Below are 6,000 nucleotides of genomic sequence, written 5' to 3' on the forward strand. Positions count from 1 at the left end.
ATTGTCATAGTTTTAAGATAATTACACATTTCCTATTTTTATTTTGAAAAATAATGTCTCAGGGAGCAGTCTTGTTGAGTTCATTTGTATTGTTCAATCAAAAATCTATGTTATTTTTAATTTGCACAACAAATTATTCAAGGAAAAGCAAAAAGTATTTTTTACAATATTAATGTTTCTTTCAATAAAAGTAATAATTGCACCACAGGTACAATGTTGTTGGGGTTGAGGGGGGCTTGGAGATTTTTCATGCTCCAGAAGGGGGCCCGACAGAAAAAGACTGAGAACCACTGGGTTCAGGTGAATGTTAGTGGGATATAGGTGTAAGAAAACTTGGACAAAACCTGTTATTTCAGTTTGTTGGTTGTCGTCCCCCCACGAGGATGAAATTCATTGACCAGATGTAGGGATGTAAAAACCAGAGGGGGGGCTGATCCCCCCCACCCTGTTTATAATCAGAAAGTGAAGTTTCAATCGTATCAGGAATGAAGATGTAGAAATTTCAGTCTGTCTGTTTGCAGAGCAGAGAAGGTTTGTTGTCTTTCAAGAGTAACCAGCAAGATTTGAGATGTTTCCACCATGACACCTTTTAGATTTCCATTATCAAAGGCTAATGTGCGTAAAGGGCCTGTTTGTACCAACTGGATTCTTTAAACAAGTATCATTAGGAATCAATACAGCTTATCCCCAATGTCAGTATGCCAGAGTTACTGCACTTAGAAGTCTTCTTCTATAAAGTTTTTTTAATATGTTGACAGGTTGTTTTTGTGATAAGGGTGTAAAAGATCACTGCATTTTGCTAAAGGTATCCAGATCCTGTTTTTGAAAATAAAAAGTGCCAAAACAGAGCGTAGAAAATCGCTGTGCTTGGCTTCAAGCTGCCTGACATGAGGCTGCCTCAAGCAAACTGCAGAACGTCACCGTATCTCTTCCTGTTCGTGCAAACAAACAGACCGAGGTGTGCCTGTTGTTTGTTTATTCCATTTATATATTTATTTATTTATATATTTTTTTACAGAGGCAGTACTTTCTAACTGCAGCCAGTCAGCTTTTTCAGAAACTTAATCTGCCAATAAGCTGTTATCTCTTTATACTCTCCACATTTTCACAGCTATTAAAAAGTGTTAGTGGAATCAACAACAATAAAACACGTTGTTGTCTCTTCTCTGTTTGGCTATAAGGTAGTTTTTCATTTAGATTCTTTAGCTAATTGCATTTCTGGTCTCAGGCTGGCTTCATCATTGTTTGGTTGAGGTGCCAAAGCAGATTGTGTATGTGTGTGGCTTCAGGGATGTGCTGGCTGTTTTGGAAGGTCTGTCGCCATTCCACTTGTCATTCCAATGTGTTTTAGAGAATTTGGTGCCTTTATAATCAGACACAAAAGCAGCTGTTTTGTTTGGTAGACTGCAAGAATATTTAAAAGTAAACATGTTAACAATAACACCAATACACAGCTAAGAGAGGATGTAGTTCCTGATTTGTTGTAAAGTTCAATATTGTATCGTATTTGAGTTTTACCTGTGTTGTAAATACTGTTTATGAGAGAGAGAGAGAGAGAGAGAGAGAGAGAGAGAGAGAGAGAGAGAGAGAGTATTGTGTATTGTGCCCACCTTGACTTAAGGTGTCTCATTACTGGGCTACAAAATGATAATGACAAATATAATATAATATATGAATACAAATATTTGTCATAATAAGTGAGACTCAAGCAAAGTCCAAATATTAACCAGTTTAAGAAAATGTACACAAATATTTTGTTTAGCAGTTACAATTGATAATTATCCGTACTAACTATTGTCATTTTTTACTCATTGATATGGCATAGAGATTAGAGGCAGAGAAGCCAATGTGAACATATATGTATGTATCAGTGTATATATGTATTTGTACTTGTAAGTGTATGTGTATGTATGTATGTATGTATGTATGTATATATATATATATATATATGTATATGATCGTATAAGTGGATGTGTGTATCCTTCTTCTCACTCCTTTTCAAATCTGACTTTTTTTTGTTCTTTTTTGTGTGTATTATTGTTTTTTGCTTCCTTGAATTTTCATTTCTATATTATGTTGTGCAAAGAAGCCAATTAGTAGCAATCAGGAAGCTTGTACAATTTCCATATTCGAAATAAATCAATATAAATAAATAGTAAGTAAGTAAATAGATAAATAAATACATTTAAACAATAAGTAACCAACTGGTTTCTTCAGCTCTCACAGGAAATATCAGTCTTTAAAAGGTTTCTATGTGTTTATATCTGTGTATTTCTATGTATTTATATTCCAAATTCTAAACAGAAGGGGGGAAAATCTGCTACCAGAACACATTTAGTTCCACCAAAAGCACCAACGAATCAATGCAATGTACACCCAGACTGTATTACTCAGTCAGGGTTTACGCAGGTGATTAAAAGCATTAAAAGTCATTACATAGATTTTGTGAAAATTAAGGCTTTAAATGGCATTAAAAAGCGTTAAATTCAATATTCAGAGGCATAAAAAAAATTAAATACACTTGATGGGAAAAAAAAGCATCGTTATTCATGATTTATTTTGATTATATAAGCACTTAACAATTTTGATCACAAGTATAATGTGATGATTGACAGGCCGAATCCTTTAATTGGCTATTGTTATGGCCAATAAACAAAGTCACAACACCGGATGCTTGGAATGCAATCTGCTGTGAGCGTGCTCATACTGTGAGGGAATAGTGGAGGGCATATTAGCAAATATCAGAAAATGCAAGTTTCAGCAGAAGTGATTGGAAGAGGATGTATTCAGAACCTGGTTAAAGCCTGTCGACGGTAAACTGTCATAAAACTATATATAAACTGTATCTGCAGATGGACATGGGCATTAAATTTGTTTAAAGTGGCATTAAAAAGAGCATTCAATTAGATTTACTGATACCTGCAGAAACCCTGTCAATGAATTAAGTATAAAGATTGTTCACACACATCTGTATTATGGTATCATCAAGTTTTCCTCTTCAAACTAAAACTCATAGCTGATTGTTTTAACAGTCAAAATAACAGTGTCTTCTATAATCTACTATATTAATAGTTATATGCAGTAATCTATACTATCTATACTATATGTTACTGTATATAACTCCTTTAATGTAAAAGTAAAAATGACTGGACATTTATCATCATGTTTATTGACATCCGCTGTCATTACCTTTATATTATAACATTTCAAATCAACAAAGTCAAACTAGTTCTACCAGCTCTAACTGTGACGTGATCCAGTATATTTGTTCATATAGTGTATGATAACCACCAATCATTTTTTATACCGCTGTAAACCATAACACAGTACACATGTTGCAGTGCACATGTTATGTAACTGTGAAAGCCACGGACATAATTACATACATATGAAACACCATGCAAAATTGATTATAGCCCAGTGTGCACTTTCATAAATATACACATGCACATATAAAAATAATTGATGGACACAAATGTGAAGAGATAGGTTGTCAACTCAGGTCTGTCTAAAATTAGCAGTATATGGCCCCACATACTGTCTATATGCAGAGAGTCATTTATTATGGCTGCACTAAGACCTTGATTCCTGCAGTGTCATGTCTCATTACTGTCAGCCTCTTAAAAGCAGAGGACAGTGGTGACTTCCCCATCCCACCAGCCCATCGAGAGCAGCAGCGCACATGGAAATGTCACTCCCAATGAGATCTTAATTAACACACTCCATCATAATGTATCTGTGGAAGCTAATGCACATGAAGAACCATTTTACTATTTAAATGAAGCACATACTAAGGTATTTATTAGCATTTTATCATTTTAATTATACGTTACGTCTCATTATAATAATTTGTACTGAGCAATCACCAGGCAGTTAAAACTTGATATGTTGTGTCTGTCTAATTTACAAAAATTATCCTCTGCAATATTTTCTTTCATCTTTTTTCACACTTTCACACATCACTGTCGCTTTCTCGTTTATTAAATTCGATCCTAGTCTATGAGCATGAATGCAGGGGAGATGCATCATTGGAAGGCTGTTGGGTTTCATTTACTCCAAGGAAATGTCACAGGCCCAGATTGGGTTGGGGTGTAGATGTCTTTTAGGCTGAATCCAAATTCACCTCTTGGCCCTCCCCCTCACCCCCCATTGATTTGGAATGTGTAAATGTACGGTGTGTATTCATTCTCAGTTATGTCGACTGTAGCCTCACAACATGCTGTTCAGAACATTGTATGCCAAAAAGCCTAAAGCGGTGTTTTCCAACATTGGGGTTGGGACCCCACGTGGGGTCGCCTGGAATTCAAATGGGGTCACCTGAAATTTCTAGTAATTGATAAAAAAAAAAAAAAAGCACTAATAAAAATATGTGATGAGTTGACAGAGACAATCACAATCCATAAAAGACATGACAAACTGAAGCTGAAACTGAAGCACTGTGGTACTGTTTATCTGTCAAATGTTCATTGTGGTCGGTTTCAGATGCTGCAGCTCTTTCATAATTCATAGTTTGAGTTCTTCTTTCTTCAGTATTAATTGTCAGCCTTGTAAATCCAAGCTGGACTGACTGTACATATCCTGACCAAGGAAAATCCAATGTTCACTTTGTGCAGTAATCTACACCTGGCTCTTCTGCCTCCATCCATAATAATATATATTATATAGACTAAATGTCGTCTAAAATTAACATTTATTTGCAACATAGTATAGCAAACTGTTACATTGATTAATTTTAGCAAAAAAAAAAAAAAATTCTCCGTTTTGAATGTATGGGGTTGCCAGAAATTGTTGATGTTAAAATGGGGTCATGGACTAAAAAAGGTTGGGAACGACTGGCCTAAAGCCAATCATCAACAGTGCCAAACACCTGGTAAAATAGTGCTCTGCATTCTTTATAAAACTGAAATGGCCTATCATGAGGACTCAATGAAGTGAATTTGCAAGTTGCAAGCACTTCTTTTGTGCACGTATAGATATATAAAACTAAATGACATAGATTTCCATAAACATTATTCAATAAGTGTAACCAAGCTCATGCAGATAAATGAAATGAGGTGTTTTTAGTTTATATTCAGCACTAGCTTTCATAGTAATTCATACAGTAACATATCTAGGCTTAATCCCAATTCACCCCTTGGCTCCTCCCCTTCCCCCCTCCATTTTGCACGTACACGTGAAGGAGTAGTGTAGTCACAGTTCTCGATTAGATGGAGGGGAAGGGCTAAAGCGGAGAGAAAAACTGACATTTTCCAGGACCACACTACGAACAGAGGGTTAGGAGAAATTTCCCATAATTCTGTTTGAATCATTAGCAAGATGGAGGTAAACACAGCTAAAAAGTGCAGCAGTGTGATGAAAGAAACACACAAATGTACGTATTTTCTTTGTAGAACACTTATTCATTTGATCGACCGTTTAATGCCGTTTCAATGTGTTATAGATCGCATTTCTGCAGTTTATAGTTGATAGCTGTAAAAAGATGACCAAAGCCCATGCAACAGAGATGGTTACAGCTACTGACGGCATGGTGAATTATTTCAGAAACAAGTTGTTACATCCGTTTATAGCGGCATCGATGACTGCTGACGCTGACGTAACAGGTCACGAAGGGTTGTCCCATTTCATAGGGAAATGTTTCTACCCTTAACCTTTGCAGCTTCGTTTCAAGGAGTAGTGCCAAGTGCAAGGGCCAAAGAGTAGAGATAAGGTGGAGGGCTGTATGGCCCTTGAAACGGTGATTTTTCGGGACCACACTGCGAACAGAAGGGTAGGAGAAATTTCCCATAATTCTGTTTGAATCATTGGCAAGATGGAGGTAAACACAGCTAAAAAGTGCAGCAGTGTGATGAAAGAAACACACAAATGTACGTATTTTCTTTGTAAAACACTTACTCATTTGATCGACTGTTTAATGCAGTTTCAATGTGCTATAGATCACATTTTTCCAGTTTATAGTTGAATGTAGGGCTGTGCAATTAATCGAAATTCAATTACGATGTC

At 36.0% G+C, this 6,000-nt stretch overlaps 1 long non-coding RNA gene across 1 annotated transcript in view; it reads left to right on the forward strand.

The window, feature by feature from the left end:
- LOC115426278 (uncharacterized) overlaps nucleotides 1–4,397 on the forward strand; it is a 28,472-nt gene extending 24,075 nt beyond the window's left edge. Inside the window, exon 4 of the long non-coding RNA XR_003936325.1 lies at nucleotides 4,387–4,397. This is a non-coding gene — a long non-coding RNA (uncharacterized LOC115426278). The remainder of the gene's footprint in view (nucleotides 1–4,386) is intronic.
- The last annotated feature ends 1,603 nt before the right edge of the window (nucleotides 4,398–6,000 follow it).

This window comes from Sphaeramia orbicularis, chromosome 1, assembly GCF_902148855.1.
Source record: "Sphaeramia orbicularis chromosome 1, fSphaOr1.1, whole genome shotgun sequence".
NCBI classification, from domain to species: domain Eukaryota; kingdom Metazoa; phylum Chordata; class Actinopteri; order Kurtiformes; family Apogonidae; genus Sphaeramia; species Sphaeramia orbicularis.